General features: G+C 49.2%; 1 protein-coding gene and 1 long non-coding RNA gene across 3 annotated transcripts in view; one reads left to right on the forward strand and one right to left on the reverse strand.

Annotated features, from left to right (window-relative positions):
• Window positions 1-3866, reverse strand: part of LOC110298520 — a 9838-nt gene extending 5972 nt beyond the window's left edge. Inside the window, exon 1 of the long non-coding RNA XR_002378379.2 lies at window positions 3752-3866. This is a non-coding gene — a long non-coding RNA (uncharacterized LOC110298520). The remainder of the gene's footprint in view (window positions 1-3751) is intronic.
• The window catches only part of Cd247 (CD247 molecule), a 70651-nt gene that overhangs the window by 48801 nt on the left and 10303 nt on the right, over window positions 1-11547 (forward strand). The window lies entirely within an intron of this gene.

Genomic DNA, 11547 nt, shown 5'->3' on the forward strand with positions numbered 1-11547 from the left:
CACCATCATCAGCCTCTGCACCATCATCAGCCTCTGCACCATCATCAGCCTCTGCACCATCATCAGCCTCTGCACCATCAGCCTCTGCACCATCATCAGCCTCTCCACCATCAGCCTCTCCACCATCATCAGCCTCTGCAGCCACTTGGGCATGAGGAGAACCCTGTGGCCAGAGGACCTGGGGTCTGTCTGTGTAGGTTAGGTATTTGACCGGCTTGGCTGACCTCCAAGACCCTTGTAACTTTACCCTCCTAATTTTTCAGCTTCCTGCATTCATGGGTGAATTGGTCAGAACCAACCTTTCACTTCAGCATCCCATCAGTGGTCCTTTTTGCTGCAGCCTGCCGTGTGTGTGTGTGTGTGTGTGTGTGTGTGTGTGTGTGTGTGAATGTACTGTAATTTAAGTAGTCAAGACCTAATGTCAACTGAGAAGTGGTAGAGCTGGAGGTTAGTGGAGGAAGGTCCGATTACTGAGAGGTGAAAGGGACTTTTTTTTCCTCTCATTTCAAAATTATGTATTTGTATGCACTGTAGAAGCTTGGTAAATAAAAGACGGCAAAGAACAACCAGATAACCCATATTTTCACGAGCCAGAGCTGAAAGCACCGTTAGTGTTTGAGGGATTTTGTTTTGTTTTGTTTTTCCGTAGAAAATGTTACATAGCTACGGAGTCGGCAGAAATAGCTCTAAGATGCAGCCCATGGCTCTCATGGGTCTCTGGCCATCCTGGTGAGACGTCCTGGAGACGTCCTGGACTCTCCAAGAGCACCCCAGGTTGATCAGTGTGGCTTGTCCTAGGCTGGCCACCCTACCCTGAGCCAGGCTGGGTGTGGCGGCCAGCAGGGTGCCCTCCATCTCAGGGACAGAGCAGCCACAAAGGTCCGCCCACCACCTCCCCTACCCGCAGCAATCCGCTCCCTGTGAGTCCTCATCGTGGCGGCTGCAGGCGCCGAGGGCTTTGCGGGCCTTTGATCCACGCGAAGTACGTCACAGGCGGATGCTAGCCGGGCGTGGGCTGGGCACCCGAGGGTTGCCAGACTGACAAACACACCTCCAGGAAAGGATTGAGAAGTCGCGCGGCTCGGCTCGGACAGCCTCACTCACCCTAGCATCCCCAGGCTGGGAAATGCGAGTGCTTTGTGCCCCAGCAAAGCAGCCCAGCCTTCTGAAGTCAGAAAAAAGTCACCGCAGGCGGCAGGACTAAGGGAAAAACTGGGTCTCTTTTCTACACCGTGCTGTGCACCGGGCATATTTTTCTGAAGCTGCATTTCTCTTCGTCTTGTCAAACGTTTTTGGGAAGTCCGGGCACAGAGAGCTGATAGCACAGGAAGGATGGGAGTCGTCGCTCTGGGCTCAGCCCGGAAGGCAAGGATACAGGTATAAAGCACAGACGGTCTCACACTGCTATGGCCCCCCACAGCACACTGGCTCGTAGTGACAGAAAGTAAATAAAAGGTCTCCGACCTTGCATAGTTCTCAGGGGTTTGTTGTTGTTGTTGTGTTTTTTTTTTTTTAAACAAGGGGAGACTTCTCTTCAAATAATTAGTGAAAAATGGACCCGGAACAGCAGAGTGTCAGAAAAATTTTAAAAATGTGACCAAACTTATTTTTAAAATGGAGCTTGGCACACAAGAGGTTTTGGACTCATTGCTTCAGCACAGAAAACCGACGAACAGAACACTAGCTACATTTGGAATAACAGGCCCCATAGGTCTTCCTTAACCCTCCAGACACCTTCTCAGACCCTATAAACGTAAAATGATGGACACAATTGTTACTATGGAACAACCAAACTAAACCAACCAACCAACCAACCAAACAAACAAACAAAACCTAAAAATTACAGGCCTTCCATAAAAAATGGACATATAATGGAGGATATATATATATATTAGATATATAAAATGGAGGATATATATATGTGTATATGTGTATATATATATATATATATATATATATATGTATATATACCTGTTTTGATAGATCACCAATTATATTCATTTCTACAGTTTAAATCTGAATATCTTATTTGAAAGTAATCTTGTATATTTTGTTTTGAGTCAGGCCAGACTCGACTGCAGGACACCAGTATTCTTCCTGCCTCTGCTCCTGAGTTGCTGGGTCTGCAGGTGCACAGCAGCCAGCCAGCTAAACTGATATCTTGTTTAACAGTAAATTTACCCCAGGACTTCTGACTTCTAGGTCACCCTGTAGAATAGAAACAGGTCCCCCACTAAAACCCATCCTGCTTGAACACAGCACCGCAATGTGCCGAGAGCGGGTGAATATTGAAAGATGTGCTGAATATTGAAAGATGAGGGATTTGGCAAGCTAAGAACGGTTGTGGCTGATCTTCCCCGGAAGGCTGGCAGCTCCTTCCAGATGAACTCTGGGGTTGCTTTTTTGATTAACCATCAGAAGGATGCTGCCACAACAGGACCTGGGCCTGTGTCAAAAGCAGGGCAGAGGCATGATCACAGCCTGGGCCTGACCTGGGAAAACAGGACCAGTCAATCTTCCTTAGGACTAGAATGGACAAGCTCAGAGTGTCAAGCCCCTGACAAAGCCTGCAACTCCTGGATCAAAGCAAAAGTGAAGGGCAGTTTGGGAATCTGACACTCTGTAACCACTTCGGGAAGCAATCGTAAGCAATTTTTCTCCTGATGATTAGCTTTGAACCTGGGATCCCAGAGCCGGACCCAACAGGAGTGAACCAGAGAAGTTAGTAGGTTAACAACTTATTTAGGAGTCAAAAAAAACCAGGGGGAAATAACTTTACAAAGGTCACACACTTTGAGTGTTAGCTTTGGCCAAAGCTCCTACTTGGTGGTGGGGGTGGGGGTGGGTGGTGTAGAGGTGGAGTGGGGTGGGAGTGGGAGGGACAGGTTTGCTCTTCTCACACAATGGCTCTTTGAAATGTAAGCCACAAGGTTCCTTTATTTTATAGCACTAATGACCTTTAGCCAATCAATCAGTCTCCTAATTATCTAAGCAATTATGTTATTCATGAGGTGGGGGGAGGGGCTGCATAAAACCTGGCTTCCCCCCAGGTAGAGGGGAAAGAATTAACACCCGGGGTTTGTCCTGGGCAACATGGAGTTTGTTGAGCAGTATAAAATACCTTGTTCTTTGAGCTGAGAACAAAACATGGATACTTTTGAGGTTTGTGTAGGCTGGAGTTTCTGGGGGAGGGATCCTCAGTGGAACTGGAAAGCTGAGAAAGGCTGTAAAAGCTTAGGGTTCAGTGGACACAGGCGGGATGTGTGGAGAGCACTAGGGCCGGCACTCAAGAGCTCCTGCCTTCACCACAAAGCAGGGCCTTTCCTGGGATGCTAGATACCTTGGAGTTTGCTCTCAGTCCTTAAATCAGCTGGGTCTAGGCAGGGGAAAGATTCCAGCTTCATTCTGGCAGCGGCAGGTTTTTAAAATTTTTTTTATTTATGTGTTATTTTTCATTCTTTTCGTCTTCGCTGTCATTCTAGTCTGCAGGGGGCTTAGGGTTGTTCTCTCTGACAAAGTAACTGTGAAAAGGAAGACTGGGATATGCCACAGCCTGTGTGAGGTTTCCTAACTTATTTCCACCCTAACACTCCCCCTCACTCCCCCCCCCCCAGCCCTCACCTCCCCTACTCCCTCACCCCCTCCACTCCCGCCTCAAGCAATCTGTTGAGTTTCTAAATTGTCCAGAGTGGCTTATGGCTTCGTACCAAGAACAAGGACACCCACAGAGTTAATAGAGCATGACACTCACTTCTGCCCCTAAGCAGGCTGGCATCTTGCACCTGTTTCAGATTCCCCCAAGACACAGGTGGGTGGGGTTGTCTCCCAAGGTAGTCACTAGCAACCTCCCAGCTGGTCCTCAGAGAGTGGCATCATGGGAGGAAAGTGGGGCTGGAAGGAGAACAGAACATTCTAGAACCTTCTTTGTGTGTTTCATAAAGGTACGCACTACAGTGTCAACACTGACAAGACAGAATGTGACACCCTTACAATGCCAAAGCCATGGTTCTCTTGAGTTTATCCAACAAAGGGAGAGAGTGTGGCTCTAATTCCGGTTGAGGCTGCCGTCCCTAGGAAAGTTGTATGTTGGCAAACGCTGGGGGTGTGTGTGGGGTGTGGATATATTTATGTTTATAGACATTTCCAGATAATCCACCTCAGGAGGCTGTGCTTCCCAAAGAATATTAGCCATGACAACATGAGGAACCAGTTTTGAATACTCCACCTTTGGAGGCACAAATGGTTCTAATGCAAGACCCAAACCAAGACTTTACAACCCTTTAGCTGACTTGGTGGGCTCTGCTCAAAAACAAACAGAGTACCTCCATACCCCTGGAGCTAGCTCATCCACTCTATTGTTGCTGTTGTTAATTATGTATATCTGTAGTTTTTCTTGAGTACATTCTCATGAGAGCTGATGAGCTCAGCTCACTAATTCCAGCCTAGGCCAATAGCGGGATAACCACTGTCTCTTCAGCAGCGCCTACCTCCTCATTCCTGCCGCGAATGGGAGGCCACACAACCCTGGGCATATCACATTCCAGTTTATACTCCCAATAAGCCACACCGGAATATCCCACGTAATAAAATCGGTGACTCTCCACCTGTTGGATATGTGAGCCAGGAAAGCCCCAGAGCTCAGAGCTGACGGGGCTTCGAAACGAAAGCTCTTCATTCTGAGAGTGTTAGTTTTGACGACATTTGGAGTCCCCCTGTGCGAGAGCAGAGAGCCTTTATCCCCCCACCCCACCCCCCGCTCCGCCCCCTCCCGCTCTCTCAGGGAGGGAAGTGGAGGGTGCTTGGGGCGGGGACCAGTCCCCCACCTACCAGTTTCAGCCCACACAGCCTTGAGCTTAGAAACCAGCTCCGGGTCCCCGCCCGTGCCACCATGGACAGGCGTGCGCATGGCCACAGTCCTCAACCCAGACAGGGGACTAGCCCTTTCCCTGACTTTCAGAGGGGGGACACCCGGACAGCCGCTCCCTGATGTCAGAAAGCAGCCCCTCCCCAGCTGCCCCCCGAGTGCTCCCGGGCTGGAGGCTCTGCGAAAGGTCCGGGGGCGGTGCGGTTCCGGGGAAAGGGACCACAAGTGGGGGCGGCCGCGGCGGAGTGTGAGCGGTTCAGATGGGAGATCACTGGCGATAACCCGGCCCGGGATGGCGACGCTCGACAGGAAACCTCGAACGAGCAGGGAGCCAGCTGCGGGCCAAGGAGGAGGGGTGACTTTCGGTAACCGCACAGCAGCCGGCGGCACAGCAGCGGAGAGTAGGGCAGCGCCCCCCACCCCCCACCCCCCGCCCATGTCCCTGCTCACTGCTCTTCACATTTGACGATGCACTCCTGCACGCTAGGGCTCTAAGTGGTGTTGGGGGAAAAAAAAGCCCAGCAGCAACTAGTTTCAAATGTGTCCGCTGGGCGCACCCAGGTTTCACCGCAGGAGGTTCCGGGGCAGTTGGTGAATGGACCCCTCTTTACAGCCTAAAATCGCTCTAAAATCAGAATGGCAGGCTATCTCCCAGCCTCCAGTCTGGGCAATGCAGGGTGGCACAACCACAGCGTGATTCATCAGTACTTTGCGCTGCCAACGAAGGAAAGAGCCTGCAGTGTGAGGGGGTCCCCGCGTGACAGCCTCTGTCCCCCACCGACAGCCCCGCCCCTGGGAGCTGCCAGAGGCAGGAAGGCAAGCTAAAGCCACAGAAACCTGGTTTTAGCTCCGGCTCTGGGTGCTGTAAAACCTCTCCCCATCCAGTGTCCTGAACAACCGGGCCAGGAAGAGGTTGACCAGATGAAGCCTTCCTGGTTCCCTTGGCTGCATTGGACTTCTTTGGGTAACCTAAGCAGTCTGTGGCCCAGAACCCCGAGAAGAACCCAGGAAACACCCCATTCCGGCTAAGGGTGGGACCCGCTGAAGGGACTCTTGGATTTGAAGTACAGCTTCACATCTCACCTGCCTGGCCCTGCTGGTGCTTTAAGTGTGTACTGGGGGCTTGTACAGTGAAACACGGCTCATGTCTACAGCATTGGATCACAGAAAGAGTGGCTGGCAATCATCGTTTCTATGTGCACTAGAAATGTACATAGTAAAAATCTGTGTGTGAAATATGCATGCGTACCTGGTCTTGTGTGTTCTGCAACTCTTCACCGTTTTGAAGCATCCATCTTCACGTAGCCTAGAGTCACTGATGTGGCTCGGGAGCTCCTGGGGTCCACACTAGGAAAGCACTCTCTACTATATCCCAGCTCCATCTTTAGTGTGGTCAGAGTGTCAAGAATACCCACAATGTCACACAACCATTGCTACTATTTATTTCCACCATTTTCGTCATCCTGAGCAAAGCTGCATCTAGATACACTTTAATGCACACATATACCTATGTAGCCTATATGTTTCTCTTTTTTATATAAATTACTTTGTATAGTAACTCTAGAGTGTACAGGGCTGCTCTTTTTAACCTAATTTTCTCAGAGATCTTTCTAGCACAGTCAGAGGGAGTTCTCTATTTTTTCCCTCTCCTCAGACAGGGTTTCTTGTAGCCCAGGCTGGCCTTGAATTTCACATCCTTTGGTCCCTAGCTTCTCAGTGCGGGGCTTACATGCGCTGTAGATTGAACTCAGGGTTCTGTGCATGCCTGGCAATCAGTCTGCCCCCTGAGTTACACCCCAGTCTCTTGTAGGCATATACAACTACTATAGAAATACATTGTAATTTTTCACTCCTGGTAAGTAGACATTTCTGTTATCTTCATGGTTTTTTTTTTCTTCTTCTGAGGGTAATGATGCAATGATCATTTCTGTGTACACATCTCTGCACACCAAGTTTTTCTATGAAACAAGAGCTCAGAGAAATGACAAAATCCTGTTTAGCATTTTGACACAGGGGCATAATTTGAGAGGATTTCTTTTAAGTTGGGCTAATGTGCAGTGAGAAAAAGAGCAGAGACCTGGGGAGGCTGGACTCGCTCTCAGGCTCTGCCTGCCACCTGTGTGCAGTGGGACCACAGGACAGTCACTTTTCCTCCCCACCCCCAACCTTCCATCTCTTTATTTGCAAAAGTGGAGCAAATTGGAGCTTCCCAGTTTACCTCAGTCCCTTGTTACCACTAAATGAAATACAACTCTAAAGGCATTTCTAGATTGAAAGTGTGGAGGGAGCCCGTGTTTAGCATGACCATGGCTGTGACAGTCAGCAGCCATACGCCAAAACTGGCATCAAGAAGAAGGGATGGGTCTCCTCTCTGTACCTGTTGATGTATGCAGATATGTAAATATACACAACACCCTTGTATATTGTCCTTTGTATATGCATTGCTGACTTTTTTTTTTGTATGTTTATTTGTTGACATTGAGTCTTTTTCTATGTAGCCCTGGATAGCCTGAAGCTCCATATGTAGACCAGGCTGGCTTCAAACTCAGAGACCTTTCTGCCCCTGCTTCTACTGTGAGGGATGCCCCACCCAACCCTACGATGCATTGTTTTTTTACAAGATCTTTATATATTTCACCCGTAGCACAGCGAAGGAGAACAAGGAGAGCATTAAAAACTATTTAGGGGCTGGCCCAGCCGAGAAAGGCACCGGCTCTCCAGCTTGATGACCTGAGTTCAATCCCTCCAACCCACATGGTGGAAAGTGAGAACCAACTCAGGCAAGGTGCTGTCTGACCTACGTGTGTGCGCTCATACACATATGCACGCACACAAACATGCATAAGCAGATGCAAAAATAATTTAAGATAAGCACTAAAACTATGAAGTAGCCCCAAATATGAAGCATGGTTACGTAAAACAACATTAACTATTACAACATTTGAGAAGCTATAGCACAGACTGAAGAAAAGCACAGCTTTTGTTTTGTTTTGTTTTGCTTGGTTTCCCACCCCCCCACCCCCCCAGGAAAAAATGTTTTGATTCAGGGTTATCGTAAGTGATAAACAGAAGACTTGTTGGAAGTCAAGCTGTTATTATACTTATAAGTGACTGCGTTTCAACATGACATTATGAGAGATTTTGATAGTTTTTCTTACCTTTCTGCACTTTTATAATGAGTTCATTTTACTTGAAAATAGAAAAAAAAACACAATCACAGAAAAATGTAAAAATATTGTGCAAACCACAATGTTAATGGAAATAAACAGAAAGGGAAAAAATCGCTGCCCACGCTCACTCTAAATCTAAGAAATAAAACAGTCCCTTTCTCTGCTTGGGATCTTTGTTACGGGAATGTGCGGTTTGTAGGTGGCAGTGACCAGGTTGGAAGCGTCATAACAGAACAGGAATACACGCATACATACGCTGTTGGAGGGTGGGGGGCCTGGGGCAACTTACAGCGGGGAGTGACATGTGGCACTTGTAAATTGTGGAGCGTTGCCTTGAAAGTCAGGGCCATCAGAGAAAATCAAGGAAAAGCTAGGCAGTGTGTGTCCTGACCTTTCAGTATCAGTATCTCCACCTCTCAGCCTCAAACAACTCCTCTGAGACCAGCAAGAAAGACCCCTAAGAGTAGAACTGAGTGGCATTTAAGAGCCTCTCAGAGACTCAGTTTCCCCAGTTGTAGAGTAAGAGTCATGGTGAAGTCTGCATAAAACTCACCCCTGGTTCTAGGCACAGAAGGAACCCCACCTAGTGGGCTGTCACAGATATGCCATGTGTCTAGCTTGCATCCTTCTTGCTGCAATGAAGGCTAAAGGCAGCAACCCCTGATGGAAAAGCCTGTGTGCCCCCATGCTGTGGTCAGTGGACTGGCACCAGGTCTGGCTCTGCCCTCCACAGTCACCCCCACCGCTGCTGCTGCCACTGCCTTCCTGAGAACACGTGACTTCCTGTTTTCTAAATTCTTAACCTACAATGTCACCTGTCAGTTGAGTCTGAGGTGGGGGTGGGGATGGACGTCAGCAAGACCCGGGGTCCCAAGCTGGGGCTCCAAACAGAGGAAGCTAAGGGGCTGAGAAGGTGACTGCTCTTACCTAGATGAGCCATATGGTCACCACAGAGGGCATTGAGTCCTTTGTACTGAGTGTGCATGGGGTCTGGAGGATCATAGAGTGGGGTGGGAGGTGGGGGTAATAGGGGTGGCTAGGTTGGTTTCATGGTCACATGGTAGCAGAACCAAGCCTTGGTCTCAAGCATTTGTCCTATAAACTAGACATTCAAAGACTGAGAAAGAGAGCTCTCCACCAGGGGTTGGGTGGGTGGAGCGCTTCGTATCCTAACAGTATGCAAGCAAAGGCTGGAAGGCTGGTCAGAGAAGTCTTTAGGAAGGCCTGGGGCTATTCAGATGAAAGGAGTCCCCTAGGCACTGGGACAAAGTGGAGCAGAAGGAACTTGGCTCCAGGGGCACTCAGGGACTTTCCAGCTCGGTGACCTTTGGGAGCCCTGTTCTTATCTGCGAAAACACAATTATCAACGAACCTGGTGGAATTGTAAACAATTGCACTGAATGTTAAACCAGACTGTGCAAGGAGAACGAGTTTTCTGAACTGTATGCAGAACAGCACAGGTGGGAGTCTTATTGTGGTTTGTGAAGCCAGGAGCCTTCAGAATGCCCGATGCCCCTCTACAATGAGCGTCTTCTATGGTCAGGTCCTCCATATCTATTGATGATCTGACTTCATCCACACAATGCTCTTGAAAGCCAGCTTCCAACATTGTGTGTTGGAGAGTCTGTCCAGCTTCCGTCCCCAAACCTAGCATGAAGGGGAGAGAGTGCCTGTCCTCTACTTTCTGCTGCCTGCACCTACAGAGCCTCTGTGTGACAAGGACACTGCTGTAGTCCTGCAGGGTTGGCACATGCCACTGTGCAGGGGTCCTCTCATGCACTTTGACCCCATTTGCTCTTCGGGCCCTGTGGTGTCAGTCTCACTAAGTCATTTTGGCAGGCAGAGGACTGAAGGCCAGGGTTAAGACAATTCTCAAACATTAAGCCAATGAGAAATAGACTCTGACCTTGACTAATTAGCGTCTTCCTGCCTCAGAGGCCTGCGCTCTTCCCTCATGTCTCTTGGCTAGTGGTACACCCCAGTGAGGAAAACCAGAATGAACCAACTGTTTTCCAGCACCCACTGAAAGGGAATAAATTGAGTGACGTATGTGGTCACACACGACTGTGACCAAGTATCCAAAGTAAGGGCTGTGGGTTTTCTGGAGCCTGCACTAAAGGTGAGGCCCCCCAGACTGTGGGCCGAGGAAGTGTCCAGAATCAGGCAGACACTCTAGCTTGGCCATTTGTTGGCAAGTGTTCCGGATGAAGTTACTTCAGTTTATCAAGCTGTGTACTGGGCCCCATCAAAGCTTTCTACCTGCTTTCTGGACTCCTCTCAGAGTCGAACTCTATCAGACACGGGGAGTCATTTTAACAGCAAAAGCTGTGGTCAGATGGTTTGAGGGAGTGGAGCAGATGCCCAGCTTCTCAACTGGATCTGCTGGAAGAGTTAGGTGTGGGGACACAGCGGAGTGTGTCAGCAGCTTTGAGAGGATCCTGCTTATTAAGACCTCATCCCTGTGGTGGGAATCAAGAGCCTGGCTGGGAGACACTGACAACAGGATGCACGTCACTGGAGGGATGAGACTGTTAGCACTCCCGTCTCCTCAGGTTGCCCTTTGATGTTCATGTGTCATGGCACCTGAACCAAGGCTCTTGTGAGGGTGACAATTCAGGGATGGCTGTGCTCTCTCTTGCTAAGGACATTAGTCTTTGAACTGATGGGTACTCTGACAGATGCTCCTTGAGCTATCACTAGCTACCCTGGGGACCTCCACAGAGTCTATTCCAGGTGTCCTGCCACAAGGCAAAGACAACAGCTTTTTACCCATGGGCTTAAAAGTGAAAAAGAAGTGCTCTTGCCAACCAGCATTATGAGAACAAATCAGGTCCCTCACCTGGTAAGTCTAACTATCCGTACTCCTCCATCACCAAGAGGATAAGTAATATTACTTCCTCTATAAGGAGAGGAAATAGAGGATAAAGATGGCCAGAGCCAGGAGCATTGCAGCCTCGCCTTGGAGCAGAGCATGAATGTGCTTCTCAACCCGGCTGGGACATTTTCTCTTGTGCAGATGGTCTGGCTGCATAGCTATAGAAGGCCACATTTCTCTGTCCATGCTCTGTATCAGCTCTGTTGGATTCTGGATCTCTCCAGCCAGTATTGAAGTCCCCCTACTCGGGCCCTAGCCCACAGTGGTTAAGTCAACCTCTCCAGGGAGCTTGGGAGCCCATCCTAACAGGCAGGCAGGCAGGCAGGCAGGCTGGCTTACCGGTCTGGGGCCCTAGAACTGTTAATTGGCTATTGGGTTTTCTCTCATATGCTGGAGTTTTCCTGGGTGCTGGGATCTAAAGTACGGGTGGAGACCAAAGATAAAGTGACTTTTCCATTGTACAAGAAAGCAGCTGCCATAGCTGGCCCCTAGATACTTCCTGGGAAGCATCTGAGGGCTGTACCGGGGATGAGCTGCAGGAGAGAGAGAGAGAGAGAGACAGAGAGAGAGAGAGACAGAGAGAGAGAGAGAGAGAGAGAGAGAGAGAGAGAGAGAGAGAGAGCAGAGACAGACAGAGA

The sequence above is a fragment of the Mus caroli genome, chromosome 1, assembly GCF_900094665.2.
Source record: "Mus caroli chromosome 1, CAROLI_EIJ_v1.1, whole genome shotgun sequence".
NCBI lineage: Eukaryota > Metazoa > Chordata > Mammalia > Rodentia > Muridae > Mus > Mus caroli.